General features: G+C 36.6%; 1 protein-coding gene and 1 long non-coding RNA gene across 4 annotated transcripts in view; one reads left to right on the forward strand and one right to left on the reverse strand.

Moving 5' to 3' along the window:
• Nucleotides 1–17,911, forward strand: part of GALNTL6 (polypeptide N-acetylgalactosaminyltransferase like 6) — a 1,162,298-nt gene that overhangs the window by 918,356 nt on the left and 226,031 nt on the right. The gene's annotated exons all lie outside the window — the stretch shown is intronic.
• Nucleotides 9,371–17,911, reverse strand: part of LOC144295906 (uncharacterized) — a 31,460-nt gene continuing 22,919 nt past the window's right edge. Inside the window, exons 3-4 of one of the 3 annotated variants that reach the window (XR_013363026.1) lie at nucleotides 12,825–13,108; nucleotides 9,371–9,580 (exon numbers count right to left, since the gene is read on the reverse strand). This is a non-coding gene — a long non-coding RNA (uncharacterized LOC144295906). Of the gene's footprint in view, nucleotides 9,581–12,824; nucleotides 13,109–16,039; nucleotides 16,358–17,244; nucleotides 17,338–17,911 lie in introns of those variants that run through there. The other 2 variants (XR_013363024.1, XR_013363025.1) reach the window with 2 other exon arrangements.

The raw sequence follows: 17,911 nt of genomic DNA on the forward strand, positions 1-17,911 counted from the left end.
ATGGCTAAAGAAAAGCCTACAGGCTGCAGTAGTTTTAGTGATTTTAAACCAGTAAGTTGCAAAACAATCAAATCAGCTAAATTTTATTTGTTTTTTGAAAACTATAGATTAATGGATTGATTAAACCCGAAAACTTATTTTAATACTGCATAAAAATAACTCTGATAAATTTAATCTTCATGTGGGGCTATGATAAGGGAGAGAAAAACAAAGCAGTGAAATTCACTTGTCCAAATTTTTACCCCGGGTTCACCAAAAACTTTAAGGCCCTAACTTCATGTATCTCTTCTTTTCAGTAGACTAGAATAATTTTAGTGATGAAAGTCCCAAAAGAAAATCTTGAAGGCAATTCTGAATAGAAATGACAACTTCTGAGGATGAATAGGCATATTATTTCAGTTAAAAAGGAAAGATTCTGTTATTTAAAGGTTTGATGTTTCTTTTTTCAGGGCTTTGCTACCTAGCAGCTTGTACTACTTTAAAAAAAAAATCCAAGAATAAACCTGAACCTTTCTTCCATGGCAACCCTTAAAATTATTGTTTGATTAACAGCTCATGCTGTCATAAGGTGATGCCTAATTATGCACCAATGTTTCACTCATTATGTAGTGGAGTAATGGCATGGCACATTAGTTTGAGAACAGAGGAATGAGTGCCTTTTAATAAGATATATGTCTCCCGCATTTCTTTTCCTCCTCTCCCAAGTAAACCTTTAAAATATGCTTGCTTTAACTCCACGATAGGGAAAATTCTCTTTAAACGCTCTGCTTTAGCAGCAATCTATTTACTGCTACAAATGACCACTCCAAAGATTGTTTGAATTAGCTTTAAGAAAATTGTTCTCCATTGTCACAATGGCTGTCAGTAATGTTAGTAATTGTAGCTTTTTACAGATGGGCTTTCAGCAGCTTTAACCCATTATGGACTATGAGTCTGTCTATTATAACCATTCCAGAAAAAAAAAAAAAAAAAGACACTTTGCCTTTTTATAGTGCTGGCAACAGTTAGAGAACCGTGGGCTTTTTGCTTGATTGGTTGCCTCGTCTCATATTAATGAGAAAGGGACATTTGAATGGGATAATAATGAGCCCAGAGATCTCACTGCAGCCATACACAACCTGCCAAATTCTCCCCTGCCATTACTGGAAGTGCTGAACAGAATGTGATTCCATCTACACTGCCAGATCGGCAGAAGCGCCCCCTCCATCAATAATCATGCTGGCAGCACCTGGGCAACAGTGTGTGTGCCTGGCACTTAGGGGAGTTCAGAGTCCCTGGAATGCTAGAAGGTGAAGTCTCAGTTATTCAAAGAGCATGAACAAAGATGGTGTCAATCCATACAGATCACCACATTCTTGGACATGCCAATTTTGCCTCTACTTGCTGGCCTTTAAAATAAAGAGCAACTTGATAGTGATTCTTAATTTCATGCTGTGTTCATCTGTTAATTCAACATTTATTGAGCACTTAATGTGGTAGAGTTGCCTTTCTATGCTCTGGGTATATATAGCAGTGAACAAAACTATTTGTCCTTATGAAGCTCTATTCCAGTAGGGGAGATAATTTGTGTGTGTGTGTGTGAGAGAGAGAGAGAGAGAGAGAGACAGACAGACAGACAGAGACAGAGACAGAGAGATGGTGATAAGGGCTTAGGAGATTATGAAGTAGTGCAATGTAAACAAGAAGTACCAGGTACTAGGACCAAGGGTTAGGTCAAAGTCTGGGGCAGGACAGTTGTAAGCAATTTTACTGAGTAGTCCCTGAAAGGTAGTCTCTGAAAATATGAACTGAAATCTAGAAGAAATGAGAAGGTGAGAGAAGGGAATGTATCTGGTGCCTTTAATTCTTTGCAGCTAGCAGCAAAGGGAGAGCTCAGTTTCTCTCTCCTACAACATATCAAAGTCGTCCAATTTTGCCGATGGCAGTTACCTTCCCCCTAAATTTTTATATTGCTGGTGGATTCCTATACTGCTACAAATTGCCACCAATTTAAACATGCCGTAGTCATGTCAAAAGTCATATTCAGAAATATTTTGCACACTAGTACTTCATTCTGTCCATAAAAAACAAATTTTTAGGGGTCTGCGTCTCCATGAAATGCTGTAACTCCAGCTCTCTTTAAGTCATCAATTCACCTCCTCTGAACACAAACAGAATTTAGTCTCAACCACCAATTTAGCCATTATGTGTCATGAAAACACTGTGGCAACATGTGGCTTCCACCTCCAGACTTACATCATATGTCCCCAGATTATAAGGACTATATTTTATTATTCTGTCTTCACATAACATTTATGGCAAGTTGAGTAAATCTGCGTCGTGTGGTGCATGTCATTGGGCCGCCTATCTTTCAGTACACATTTGAATGTGCATGGCAGTATGTTAAAATTGTGTAAATGACTCATAATACAGAAAGGATGTCTCTATTAAATAAGCAATGTCTGGATACTAACAATCAATCCTGCATTCGGAATGCAGTAAGACGAATATATCAATGGCCAATGCCACTTCCTGTTGGAAACAATTTATATGAGAATTCTAATTTGTATTCATGCAATGCCTTTTTCTTAGCTCTTCTGCTACATAATTGCAAAGTGGCTTTACGCTTATTATTGTTGTGACAATAAATAACAGGACAATGTAAAGCAATAATGATTCCTGTCATTGCCACAACCTAAGAAATAAAGAGAATTCACCATGGCGTATGTGTGTATTAAAAGCCCCAACTGACTTCAGTGTGAAGTACAATCCCAGGAATTACTTGTATGAGTATCACTGCCTGAATGTATAATTATGGGTTACAATGCTTGGGAAGAGACAGACCCATTTGTAAATAGATACATTAAATGCAACTATTCAGTTGTGAGAAAAACCTCACTTCCTTCTTCGGAAATCTTGACTTACTTTCAAGCAATTTCTAGTTTTTGCTGCTTCTCTATCAAATCATAGATAGAAAATTAGAGTGAAAAAGCAGGAGAAAGGAAAAGGAGAATAATATTATAGGTATGTACCAAGCACCTATCATGAGTCAGACATAATGAAAAGTACTCTCACTTCTCACTTCAAACTGGGTGAGCTACATGTTAGGATCACAATGGAACCGAAATTTAACTTTACAGCAGTAGGTTTCCAAAGCCTTCATTTGTAGATTAGCTGACTGAGACCTAGCAAATGACATATCTAAGGTCAAGCAGACGACCGGGGATAAAGGGAGAGAGTGTATATTTGTAATAAAGTGTAAATAATTTTATTTCTAGCTACTGTTCTAAACTCCCCAAATAATTCTTTGAGTGATTATAAAAATGCGATCAACAAATATAATGAGTTACATGATATTTTTATATAGACCAACACATAGACAGCCTATAGATTATATGTTCTATTCCCAGATATTTGAGGGAGGGACATTTTTATTTTTATTCCCTTTAAATTGAGATTTCTTAGTTTTCTCTTCCATTTATATCCAAATCCACTCTAATAAAACACACACACACACACACACAAGGAGACTGAATACACAATGTATAATTAGAGAAACAGAAACTCTGAAGGAGAGTCATGGGACAGCAAGGAAATAAACCTAAGTCTGTCTGCCTGGCAGTGGGGCTTCACAATTGGAGCACCCATGTAGTAGAAGCCAAAAGCAGCAGAGGAAATAATCAGAAACAAGTGTAACAGAGCACAAATGAATGTGCAGGCACCTTAGCAGTAAGTAATCTATAAAATTCCTCTTGCTTTACATTTCCTCTTGATTCCTCCGTTGTATGTTTTTTTTTTCTTTTCTGTCCACTCAAGTCTACAACATCTTATAAATATGCCTTGATTGAATTAAATGTTTTTCTCAGATTAATCTGTCAAATTCCTGTCAACAGTATGTAGAGAGTCAAACTGCTGAAAGCAGATGATCTAAAAAAAAAAAAAAAAAACAAAAAGGAACAGAAACCTCTGAATAATGAATGTTAACCGGGCCCTAACAAGCAAGTTTTGTTTCACCCTATTTAGCTAGTCAATGCAGCACAACGTTGGACACTTGTCTTTTAAGCTACAAGTATTTGAAAAAATACCAGGCCTCTGGCAGCAGGGCTGATGTTCCTATTTTTGGCACACATTAACCAATCTCTGGGGTTATTTCACAGTACAGTGTCTCTTTCCTCACTAAATGGCAAGAGCAGGTGAGTAAAAATGCCAGAATGTTCCAAAATTCTGGCATTAAAGAATATTAAATTCTTGATATTAAAAAAAAAAAAAACTTTTGTATCAGTCTTTATCATTGTATAACAAATTACAAACAGAGCTGCTTAAAACGACACACATTAATTATGTCAGAGTTCCCATGAGTCAGGAGTCTGGGCACAGCTCAGTTGGGTTCTGTGCTCAGGGTCTCACAAGGCTACAGTCAAAGGAGGCATCAGGCACTTTAGATTCCTATCTGGAGGGCTGACTGGAGAGGAATCTGCTTCCAAGGTCACTCAGGTAGTTGATAGAATCCACTTCCTTCTAGCTGCAAACCTTAGGGCCCCTGCTTTTTACTGGCCATCAGCTGAAGGCGATCATAGTTCCTAGAAGCTGCCTAAAGTTTCTTGCCATATTTGCTTTCTCAACATGGTTATTTGCTCCATCAAGCCAGCCAGGAATCTCTCTCTCAAGTCTACTAAGATGAAGCCTCTTAGAAAGCCACCTAATCACAGTGTGATGATGGGTCACCTTTGCCATAGCCTTGGTAGAGACAAATCACAGGTTGTGCTTACATTCAAAGGGAGGAGATAACACAAAGTCATGAACACTACAAAGTGAAAGATCATATTTTTGTCGTTGTGGGGCTTATGACACTAGTTCTGCCCATCCTAAAGTGTTAGCTTAAAGACTAAAAAATCCTAGATTTAGGGAGGAAAGAAACTCTTGGTTCACAGGTGGATATTCTGTGGGTAGATTTAATGGGGTGCAGATGCAGGCATTATGTGGAGTTTGTGCAATGTTGTGCAATGAAGTGAGCATCATGTTTGTGCTTAGCAGTGCGTTAATAGTAACACTTATCTCCAGCATAGAGGAACCTGACCTTCAACATGGTACGGTTACATTTTAGAAAACATTAGTAGATCTTCTTAGGTACTTGAATTCAAATTATCACCTACCTCTTTATCAAAAAGCCATGACTTCATCAAGCCAATTAAAACAAAAATCAAGGACAGTCCTGGATGCCAGTTGTCCTATCATTTAAAGCTCATGGCTGAGTCTTTCTGAGAAATATGCAAAGTTTAGGAATAATTATGGTTGTACAACTGTACTTGCAGAAATTGTATAAATTTAGTGATCTAAGTAAAAAATAATTTTTCCGCAATTTATCATCTTTTATTTATTGTCATCACTTGACTCAGTAGACCATCCAACTATTCTTGTAATTTCTGATCATATTCCAAAGTCCTTATATTCCAGGTCATTCTTTAAAAAGCTTCTAAGAATCAGAGAAAGGGACTTTTAGCATACGAAATTCTCTGTGTAATTAACATCAAACTATGTTGTCAAACTCCTTCTTAAGTTATACCCAAGTAATAAGAATCAGATTTTAGATTAAACAACTGCATGCTTCCTTCATAAGAGAAATTGAAAGTATTTGTCTTATTATCATATTCTAGAGGTGAGCTGAATCAGCTAGAACCTAGTTGGTAAATTGTTTTCCAGAATAATATACAATGGAATAGGTAGGCTCCAGGACTCTTTTATTCCTAGGTCTCCCTTTAAACTATCATAATACTTGGATTCAGCTTCAATTCACCTTATCCAAAACTTAATTGAGGCAACTGATATTTGACAAGGGAACATATTGTCCTGCTTTTTCCTAAAAGATTACTATGTATCAAGTCTAGAAAAAGCATGGGCTTTATTGTCAGATGGATCTGGGTTCAAATACCAGCTCTGTCTCTTTGGGTCAGTTTCTTCACCTGTTAAAAATAAGGGATAATAATATTTACCTTGCAAAATATTCAAAGGTTGTACCTTGTATATTTGCAAGGTGCCATTTCTGTTTTGTTTTGTTTTTACTGAAGTTCAATTTGCCAACATATAGTATAATACCCAGTGCTCATCCCATCAAACACTCCTCAGTGCCCAGCAAGGTGCCATTTCTTAAGAGCAAAGACAAATGACAACAGTTCTTTCTTGCGCCTTTGGATCTACATAGCTGGACTCTCATTACTTAGTCTCATATAGAAATAATAGCACAGAATCATAATTAGATGGTATGTTCTCAGTTTTCATTGAGGTCAGAAATAAGGACCAACTATATGAAGAATGTTTCTGCATAATTTTTGACAAAACTGCCATTTAAAAACACTACATACGGAAGTGTATGTGGATTTGATAAGACCCTAGTAATTTTCTTTCTTTTTTTTTTTTTTTAATTTTTATTTGTTTATGATAGTCACACAGAGAGAGAGACATAGGCAGAGGGAGAAGCAGAGGGAGAAGCAGGCTCCATGCACCGGGAGCCCGACATGGGACTCGATCCCGGATCTCCGGGATCGCGCCCTGGGCCAAAGGCAAGCACCAAACCGCTGCGCCAGCCAGGGATCCCAAGACCCTAGCTAGTAATTTTCCTTGGAGTCTGATCATGAAAATGATCACCTCTCATGATGCATTTTCTGCTCTATTTTACAGAGAGATTTATATAGCCAGCCCTATTTCTTCTTGGGGGCTGGTCCATTCAGACCAAGTTCTTTCTTTGAAAAAATCAGCTTTACTGTGTTTACCATCTCACAACATCAAGTGACAAAAGAAGTTGGAATCATCTGAAAAGTATCCCTTAGCAATCATCTGTTTACTTAGCATGTGAGAGAATGTATATTTCACAATCACCTAAGAAATGAATACAGTATTAAGAAGAATTGTATTTTGATGCTCCTAAGTATTTACTTATCATGATTCCTCATACATTGTGACAAATTATGGATGTACTTCTGAAACATAGGAAATGAATGAAATTGTGGAAATCAGATCACTAGAAGAGTTTGCAAGCAACCTATTACTTCTCATACAATGAAAGTTTTTTAAAAAATTTCTGTAATAAATATGCTTTTAGTAATTTTTTTAGTATTTTCTTTTGAGCAATATAAACCTAGGTCTCCATTTTTTAAGATTTTATACATAAGACAATCAGCACTGATTTTAAGATATAAGTTTAGGGACACCTGGGTGGCTCAGTGGGTAAGCATCTGCCTTTGGCTCAGGTGGTGATTCCAGGGTCCTGGGACCCTGCTTCTCCCCTCAGGGATCCTGCTTCTCCCTCCACCTATGTCTCTGCCTCTCTCTGTGTCTCTCATGAATAAATAAATAAAATCTTAAAAAAAAAAAAAGAATTTTTTCCAAACCTCACATGCCAGTAAACACCACTATATTAGTTTCCTATTACTGCTGTAACAAATTACCATAAATTTAATTTCCTAAAATGATACAAATTTATTACCTTACAGTTCTGGTGATCAGAAGTCCAAGATATGTTCATACAGCTAAATTCCCTCTGGAAACTCTAGGAGAGAATCTCTGTCTTTGACTTTTCAGGTTTCCAGAAACAATCTGCATACCAATGCCCATGACTCTTTCTTCCATCTTTAAAGCCAGCAGTATAGCATCTCCAAATTTGTCGACTCTCTTGCCTCTGTCTCCCCTTTGTAATTAACCTCAATGACAGTGAGCCCACCTGGATAATCCAAGATAGCTCCCCATCACGTTTCTTAAATTAATCATATCTTACAAACTTCATTTTGCCATGCAAGTTAACACATTCACAGAGCTTGAAAGTTAAGATGTGAACATCTTCTGGAGGCCATTATTCTGTCTACACCAGCCATCTAGTGGAGTTGTCTAAAAGTCATATGATAATGGATAAAGGGATTGCATAGTTGGAAAAACTTCCAGGGAATTCTAAAATTCACCACGTTTTCCCACACTTCTCCCCAATGAGAACCACTAGAAATTATATCTATAATTTATTGATTCACAGTTTAGATGAAGTGCTTGTTTGCTACTTATAAAAACAGTGATCTAGGTCTACCCATGTTTTTGCAAATGACTTGATCTCATCTTTTTATGGCTGTGTAATATTCCTCTCTGTGTATGCATGTGTGTGTGTACTTCTTATTTAAGAGGACACACATTCTTAATCACATTCCTTCTGAACTCTAGGACAAAATCAAAAGAAATCCTTTTCCTAAGAAGGAAAAACAAGCTGAGATGAGTACTTCTTTGGCAGATCCCATAACTTTCTTGCTGATGCTAGTACCTTCCATAAGTACATATTTACTATATGTCTTCATTGACAGGTAAATGGTATTTTAAAAAATGGAGAACAGAGAAAGATTCTTCCACTAGGTGAGTTCTGGAAATATGTTATTCTTAGTTTTTTTCCTATTGCAAAGGATAGAAATTAATTAAATAAAATACAAGATGAGGTAATGACAGATAAAAAGACATAATAAGGTCATAATAATTTGCCTGAAAACAAATATGCAAAAATCAGCTGAGTCAGAAACAGCTTTGCAGAAAGATTTAAAACTTCAGAATATCTTATACATTTCAAAATATTTCTCTATTCATTACCTTATTTAAACTAGATTTATTCAACCTAAAATCAGAAGGCAAGGGGGAAATAATGATTTCCTATTATATGCAAAGGAACTCATCAATAATGAAAGAGAAAAGGGTAACATTTCAAAGCTGGAAATTCTAGATGCTTGATCATAGCTTTAATAATTGAATAAATAGCCATAGGAGATATTGAGGGGATTCCACTGAATACACAACTATCTTAGAAGGATAGTTTGAGTTTAGCTCTACTTGGAGTACAGAAATTTGCATTCTTCTGTCTCTAATTTTAAAGATGGTAAATTCACCTATAATTGCCAAAGGCAGTAATGTAGTAACACTAGGCTGAATATGAATGATCCAGTAGCAAACTCAAGAGAAAATGGGATTGTATCTTAAAAAGATAAACATAGACCTGCTAATTAGGATTTGATTCATGTTATGGCTATTAAGTACCTACTCTGTGACAAGAACTATTCTATGCAGCAGTAAAGAAAAACAAAATCCCTGTTGTGATGAAACTTAGATCCTATTAGAGAGATAATAACCACAAATGAAAATGTATGTCAGGAGGCCATAAGAGTTCATCCAAAAAATAAAGCGGACTTAGAGAACAGAGTGATAGGAAAGAGGATATCTTCTTAAGGTTGAATTCAGTGAGTGCTACATACAAGGAATTTCTAAATAGTTTTCCAGGGAGAAATTTATGCGGAAGGCATTAATCATTACTGATCATCTGTTTGGTTAAGACATGACTTTTACTCTCTGGAGCTTATGTTTACTGTATGTGCGTTTTTGTTGGTGTTTCTTATAATTTATTTCCTTTCCAGCTGAGGAAACTTTAGGTCTTCAGAAATTAGTTCCAATCCATTAAGATTAAAGGTGATCAATGGTCTTGCTTCTGAAGAATGTCAGAATCATTTAAGGGAAACCTTGTTCCCCTACTGCCCAGTTAACAGTTTCATAGTTGAATGGAAATGGAGAATTGCGTGCCTTGAATTCTCTAGGAAGAAAAAGCCAGTTACTCCAAAATAGGGCAAACTACAGACACTAATGGGAAAAAAAAAAAAAAAAAAAAACTGAACTCCAATTCTCTCTAATCAGCTGGCTGTCTGCCAGCCACGGCAACTGAGCTGTTTTAAGAAACCTCAGAAAACATAAATCCTTTACAAATGGAAAGCTCGAAAGATTTCTCAAATGTGAATGTTTCCCTTTTGTCCATATCTATATCACCCTTTCCTAGAGATTTATAAAATGTAGTATTTCAGTCAAATTTCAAGTAGTATATAATTGTTGCCATTCTCTTTGTGGTCTAATGGGTACAATATTTCTCTTCTCTCCTATTTTAGGTACTTGGTTAATCTAGTTAGGCATCGTGTCATGGAAGGAAAATGGCTGTCTTGCATCCAATTTATAAGATTCTTTAACATAAAAAATATTTGGCTGAGATTCTTTTGTTCTTGTTTTGCATTTTATTTAAGTTTTCACTCTAAAGACATCAATTCTTTCCAAAAAAGTCATGGGCATGTTCCTATGCTCAATGACTGCTTAACCAAAGAGCAAACTTGAAACAGATAGAGAGGTCCTTTTGTCAAGGTGTTCTAGAAGGGCACATTCTCAGTGGATACAGACAGCCTGCTAATATGGAAAAACTTAAATTTTACTTAATATAAAAAGAGTATAAATGAAAAGTAATGAAAGTTCAAAATTTTACTCAGGTAATTTCTATTTTCATATTAGCTGAATTTAGTGCATAAAGAGACCAAGCTATTGCAAGTTTCAGTAACTTGCCAAAAAGTGAATTAGATGCAGTTTGAATTGTTCCTCAGAAAAATTTCATTTTCCTTCTTTCATGATTAGTTATCTGTCAATAATCCCCACTTCTTCCCCCACAAAGACCTTGCATTCTAGGTTGCTGTTAAGGTTTCCTACCATTGCTACTGCTGTTCAACCTATATTCCACAGAAAGTAAATAACAGAACAAAGGGGGCGGAGGGGAACAAATTTCCAGGAACATTGCCAAATTACTCTACTAAGTAGCAAAGTCAATGGACATGGTAGGAGTTAGAAGTGCAGATCTCAAGACATAATGATCTTATTCAAAACATGATCAGATTAGTTTGAAATTAGAGCTCATTTCAAGAACCTTACAATACAGTTAACTAATCATTCCTCTTTTCATTGTTATTAGCCACTAGATTGATCAGTGGTTCTCAACCAAGGGCAATTTTGCCCCATAAGAGACATTTGACAATTTCTGGAGACAATTTTAGTTATCACAACACTGGGCATACTGCTGGCATCTACTGAGTAAAGACCAGTGGTGTTACTAAGCATTCACAACAGCCCCATTACAAAGGCTTATCAAGCCCCAAATGCCAAAAGCACTAGGAAATGCTTGAAATAGATCATCTCAAAACCAGTGGTCATTTGGTCTTGTGTTTTAAAGCAAAACTCATATTTGTGCCTTACTTCCTGCAGGCAACATGATGTCATTTGAAGACTTAAGTTCTCAATACAGTTTGAGGAAAGGTGAAATCACCAGGGAGATGAGTGAGAATAGAGGACCAAGAAAAGGTCTCTGGGGGAATATCAGCATTTACAGGATGAAGAGGAGCCTATCTGGAAACTGAGAAGTGATTTAAAACATAAAGTCATAAAAGCCAAGGAAGAAGTTTCAGAAGAAGTGGTAAGGTTCAGTGAAGCAAGGACTTTAAAATGTGTGTTTTCTTTAGCAATTAGAGATCATTGAATAGCAGATTCCAAACAGAGATAGAGGTGGAAACCAGATCATGGCACTTGAAGGAGTAAAATTCATCTTTGCAATGATTTTAGAGATGATCAAAAGTACAACATTTTGTATTAGCTAAAGAGAAATTCATTTTGTTGGAGCCCTAATCCCCTATAAAGGAATATTTTCATTAGTTTATCTAGTATTAGACAGACTTGAAAGTGTTTATAGATAAAGAAAAGCAGCCAATAGAGGAAGAATTTGAATATATAGGAGTGAAGCAATACTAATGGAACAGGTCCCAAAGAAGCCAACAAGAGCTAGAGTCTAGGGAACAGGCAAATAGATTGGTCCTACAAGGCAGTAAAACACATCCTCTGAAGCTAAATAGATTTGAGTGTGCATGGCAATTATTTTGTGGATAGGGAAAAGGTAAATTTATTCATTCAATGTTTATTGAGTGTCTAAGACACGCCATGCACTTTACGAAGGATTTAAAAATGAACAAGAAGCTCACAGTCTAATGAGAAGCTGAAATTAATTTAAACTTCACTGAAAACCATGAGTCAAAATCTTTGACTTACAGAGTGAAGAGAAGTAACTGAATAGAAGCTGAAGGGGATAGGTGAAGGTGATTCATCAAAGGGAACTGGAGATGTGCTCACCAAAAACAAGGGAGCTGAATCCTGGTTCCCAGGGCCCATCTGAGTGAGATTGAAGCATGTCAATTTGCAGTGATGCCCATATGCACAGATATTGTATTTTCTTCAACATGAACCTTGCTGCTTGAGTTTAGGGATAACACAACACACAATAATATGATTCAGAGATGAAGTCTGGCCAAGTGGGTATAGAGGAAATGTGAGAGTCAAAAGAATCCATCATTTTGGTTCAGATATTAAACCATAGAATTTATGTTGGATAGAAAAGGAGAGAGGACCAGGAGAGAACCTTTGGGCGGGAAAACAATGGAGAACACAATGGGATGAAAGTAGAAAGTCAAGGAACAGAAAGAGGCAGTTTAGGGTGAGGGTCGGACACAAGGTACTGTCCTGAGAATAGATGACTGAAGCCCAATGAAAGTTAGGGTTATCTAAGTTAAGGAAACAAAGTTGTAAGATGATGTAAGATGTAAGATTATCTAGGCAGATTTTGAAATTATTCTGGCTCCAAAATCCTCAATTGAGAAGAAGGAGAAACCCATAAAGTGATAAATAACAGTGATGGAAATAAATAGGACCTAATATAGCTGAGTATCGATGCCAGATGACTTGTTTAGTTTGGTCTGGTTTATGATCTGTTATGGACTGAATGTTTGTGCCCTCCCAAAATTCATATGATGAAACCCTAACCCCCTATATGATGGCATTAGAGGTGAGGCCTTTAAGAGGTAATTAGATTTAGATTAGTTTACAAGTGTGGAATTCCCATTATGGGGTTAGTGTCCTTATAAGAAGAGGAAGAGAGACCAGCACTTTCTCTCTGCCATGTGAGGACACAGTGAGAAAGTAGCTACCTGCAAGCCAAGTGAAGAGCCACAGCAGGAATAGAATTGGCTAGCCCACTTGATCTTGAACTTTCCAGCCTCCAGAACTTTGAGAAATAAACTCCTGCTGTTTAAGCCACCCAATCAATGGTGTCTGGTTGTAGCAGCCTGAGCTGGAGAAGGCATGACTGGAAGAAAAATCACTTGAAAGCAGCAGAAAGGATGCTTCCTTGTTGGTTCTAAGATGTGGAATTTGGAAGATCTGAGTGGTTTCCTCAGAGGAAGTCTTCAATGGTGGTTGTGGGTTGTGTCCTCTGAAAGAGAGAGACAGGAGAAAGAGAAAGAGAGAGAGGTGAAAGAGGTTTCTTACAAAGTTGAAAATATAGGAATGTATTTATGATAGAGCAAAGGCTCTGGAGATACTGGTGAAAGATCTGTGGAAGAGAAGTATTCAAAAGTAGGAAAAAAACAAGTGACTACATGCATTAAGCAGCTGAGGGATGGAGAGAGGATAGAAGGAATATATTTGGGTATATACATATTGTCCAATGACCATGGCTTATCCAAGAATGAGAAATACAGTGGAATTGCCTAGTCTCAAGTATCCTGACTTGGACACAAGTTGTTTTGTTTTGGTGCCAGAACTCATTTGTTCTCAAAGATGCGCAGAGGGAGACAAAATTAACACAGTAAAAGGAGCACTCTTCTCTAGTCAGTGCTATTTCAGTTCATAGAGCAAGGATGAGGACCTTATTCTAGAAGGGGGACTATCTCAGACTCTTCAATTTAACACTGAGGTAACTAGATAAGAAAATTGATTAAAATCCCAGTTCTGCAATTACAGACAAGTTTCTCGCTTTCTGTGGGCCTCATTAACCTTTCTAAAAATAATAAAGATGGATCCTTTCATTAGCAAATATTCGTTACATTTGTTGATTCTTCCTTCAAAATGTTACCACCCTAATTTAAGTTCTTATCACCTTTTATGTGTAGTACTATCAAATCATTTTGCTAAGAACTCATTTCTGGTTTCCTACTAGCCACTAGATAAATTCCTTATTTAACCTGACACTACCACAATCTCACCCTAGACTGCTTCTCAAACTAATGCCTAATTAACAAGGAACTGACTCTAGAAATACTAATCTAATCATTGTCTCTAATCATTGTATCTCCTTTCAAATCACAGTATCTTTCCACATCTTAACTGCCATAAAAGAAGAAGAAGAAAAAAAAAAGAAAAAGCTTTACCTCTCCAATGTAAAAGGGGCTACTCTGAGTCAATTATACTTCAATTAACTATCCTCAGAATGCCTACTATGTGCCAGGCATTGGCTAGTATTCACTGACTAGTTAGGAATGGGAGACATTAAAGCAACAACAGTATAAAATGCAAATGGCTCAACAATTGTGAACCAGGACAGCTCTTAAGTAGAGGCAAGTATATGGAGCAAAGAAGAAAGTTAAGAGTGACTTTTGTGCTCCTTGTAAAACACTATATTAAAATGCAGGAACTTGAGAAGTGTCACTCATTATATTTCGGAGAAATACAATGAGTTTAGCCAATAAACGTGTTTTCACCAAGGGAATTTGTTTTCCATATTTTGTCCTTATGTTGATTTATTTTGCCACAACGTGTCTAAGAGGTATTCAGACTTTGACGTGAACTAGAGCCCTACAACCCTCGGCCAATTGTTTATCTTCCATAGTCCCTAGTTTTCAAACCTATAAAATGAAGATGAATTTTAGGACAACTCGGTTACCCTTCCTGCTTTGGGATCCCATGAAACACACCTTTTGCTTGAACTATTTTAAATAAGCATTCCTTGTCAAAAGAAATTAATATCTAATTGTGACCCTAAGGTTTATTCAAAACTTATTTTCAGAGAAAAACTGCCCACTATAACTTGTAGGCATCTTTCAGAACAAGTCATTTCATAGAACATGGCCATAAGTATTTGAAATCAATACTATGTGACTTGCCTTTTTTGTCTCCATTCAGATTTAGCCCTGGACTTAAGAAATAAAAAGGCACTTTGGGTTCTGCTATATTGGTATTTACTCGACATTTTACTAAGAGTTCTTTTTTGTTAGAAATCTTGGCAAGCTTCTGTCCACAGGATTTTGATCCAAAGATCATAGGGCCTACTTGGCAAAGTTCCAGGTGCCATAGACAGGTTTGGCTTTTCCATGTTGATGTCGCTCCTAGGACAACTTGACAATATCAGAACCATCTGAGACATTTCATGATCCTTCTAGTCATTATTTTTAGTTAAATTTCATGAAAATTCACCCCAACCATATGGTGAAAGAAGAAATTATATCTTAAGTACAAAATGAGCATAAATATATGAAGGACATTTCTCTGGCCAATAGTATAATAGAGTGCCAGGTTTTCAAAAGAAATCTCCTTAGAGTTTAAAAGATTATGGTAGAAATTTATTCATATGTACATTTATATGCATAAATGTAATAATACAAAAATTATATATATATATATATATAATTCTAGATGACTAAAATATCCTAAACATATAGATAAAAAACTGGTCAAAGGGGTTAGTTCTGGTAAGAAAAAATGGAATAGGGAAGGCATGAGGCGGGCTTATTTTTCAATATATTCCCCTTTGTATTAAATAGTTCACCTGTACATGTATTACCTAGATCCCAAAAATATCAATGGAAAAGTGAAAACATTTAGGAAATTGTAGTCAGTAGAAGGAAAAAAGAGGAGATGGAGAACATGGCTTGTTTTAATGTTTTTGGTTTTCTTGGATTCACATAATTGCATAGTGGTTTTTTGAATTAGGGGCTATCCAGAGATTGTTGTTTGGTTGGTTGTTCGGTCAGTTGTTTCATTTTTCACTGTGTTTTTATAATAAAGACCATCTCAAGACTGCTTATTCCCCACCTTTCTAGAATTTCACTCACAAGACTTCACCTTTCCTTCCTCGTCTTCATCTATATAAACTTTACTCATCCAATTCAAGTTCCCTTTCAGAATCTTGATACCATCTATATCAAAGGCTTTAAATAAGTGAACCAGGATTTTGAGATACTATCTTCCCACGTGAAAATTTATTGTATCCCTGCTGGATCAGTAAACTACCAAACTCTGAGTACTGAATCCTGTGTTTCCCACCATTCACTGTGTTGCTGTCTCTCACCACATTTCTATTACATTTTATTTGTTCATGGATTATTCAAAGAGAGGCATTGTCTTTCTAGCATTGATCATAACTTGCTAATTTTTAACTTAAGTAATTAAATTTTTAATAGCTTTTAATTTGCATTTGTTTATTCTTCACTTAATAGAAACCAGGAAGCGTTGCCTCAGTTTCAAAAACAGGGATTTGGTGTAACACAAATTTTGAGAGACAGGCAGAATTTATAGGCAAAATGATCTTTATAAGGTAACTGGGAAAAACAAATCTCTCTAGCAATGCTGGGCTTGTCTGTCCACAGAGAGTAGAAAAACCAACGTTGTGTCTGTCTCCATTTGCAGCACACTGACTGCCCATGGCCCCCTCCATAGATGAACTTCATCAAGTGTGAAAATAATCCTGGAACCATGGGAGACACATCATTAGCAAGGAAAATATACGTCTTTGCTGCAGCTCAAGGAGATGCAGCCCATTTAAATGAAGATAAAGAGGGCCAAACAAAAGAATTACAGTAGAAAATATGTGGCTGGACTATCAGTAGAGGAGACATAATGCTACCCTTTATCATTACGTGTCATGCCCGTGACAGACTATAAAACTCCTACTGCTCCACAATTCTGTACTCGTCACTTTCTGAGCCAACTTTTGCCTTGGCAGATGCCTGGCATGTTTTAGACATATGATTTATTGCCTCATTTAATCAAGACTGTGAAGGAAACAATGATTTTTTTTTATAAATTACAAATGAGACACCTTTCACTTACTTAGTGACAGAGAGATATATAGACATATGTAACTACGTGTGGGTGTGTATGTGTGTGTTATATGCATATAAAACATCTCCAAGAAATACCATTTATTTACTGCCTGGTAAGAAATTTAAATAATTTCTTTTCCTCCTGCCTGCCCAAAAAAGAGAAATTTATGCAATACTGTAGAATATAAATGCAGTCATCCTGCATCACTATTTTTCAGGTTTTATTGTCATGGCAAAAACCAGCCTGAGCAGATTCCAGTACTAATAAATGACCCTGCTATGGAGGTTATTGGCAATTTAAAGGCCATATCACTTCATTTTGCTTCCCATTTTGCAAATATATTGTACATTCGCTTGGGAATTTCTTCTAAAATTTGGGGGAGCTCTGGCTTAACAGTGAAGCGGAACCATACACCCAGCAAGTAAGCAAAATTTCCTGGAAATAATATTACCCATTTTAAAATGACTCCTTGGCACATTGATTAAGTTGAAATGAAGTGCATGTACAAATGCTAGGTTGTTGTCTTACCTAGGGAGAAAAAAATGCTTTCTAGAGTTCAGTGGTAAATAGGCAATTCATTTTGACATAACGAGGAAAAGTGATGTTAACAGCCAGAGGTCACTGAAAGCAGAGATGGAAAAGACCTATTAGATCATTTTCTCCATTCCCTGGAGAAGAGGGCCAAATTATATTTCATAGTGCTTGGTCCAGTTTAGCTTTCAATTACTCAAGCAAGGGACTTTCAGCACTTCAGAATTTTTCCAGGACCTGTATCTTTCTTCATGATTCCCGCTTTCCTGGATGTACCAGTGAAGTATGAATCTTAGAATAAACTTTCCAGGTGACCACAAAAGTACTTTGTGCTCACAATTAGACTCACATGCCTCAGAACCCATTTTCTCTTCTCTGACAGTGAACTCCAAAATCATTTCCTTGGTTATAGTTCCTTTTGTCATTCCCTACCCTACCTTCACTTTTCACCTCACATCCCTCTTATTCTGAGTCTAAACAAAAGCTATTTCTTTGTGGAGAGACTCTCCCAAACAAAATTCTTGCCAGTTTCCAAAGGTAACTGATCATTGTGTCAAGCATGTGCTATGTGTCCAGATCCCCAAGACCATGTTGAACAAATGAACGAAAGGCATGGATTCAAGAGACAACGGGAGGAGACAATGGACACAGTGAGTCCAAACAA

This window comes from Canis aureus, chromosome 24 (assembly GCF_053574225.1).
Source record: "Canis aureus isolate CA01 chromosome 24, VMU_Caureus_v.1.0, whole genome shotgun sequence".
Lineage (NCBI taxonomy): Eukaryota > Metazoa > Chordata > Mammalia > Carnivora > Canidae > Canis > Canis aureus.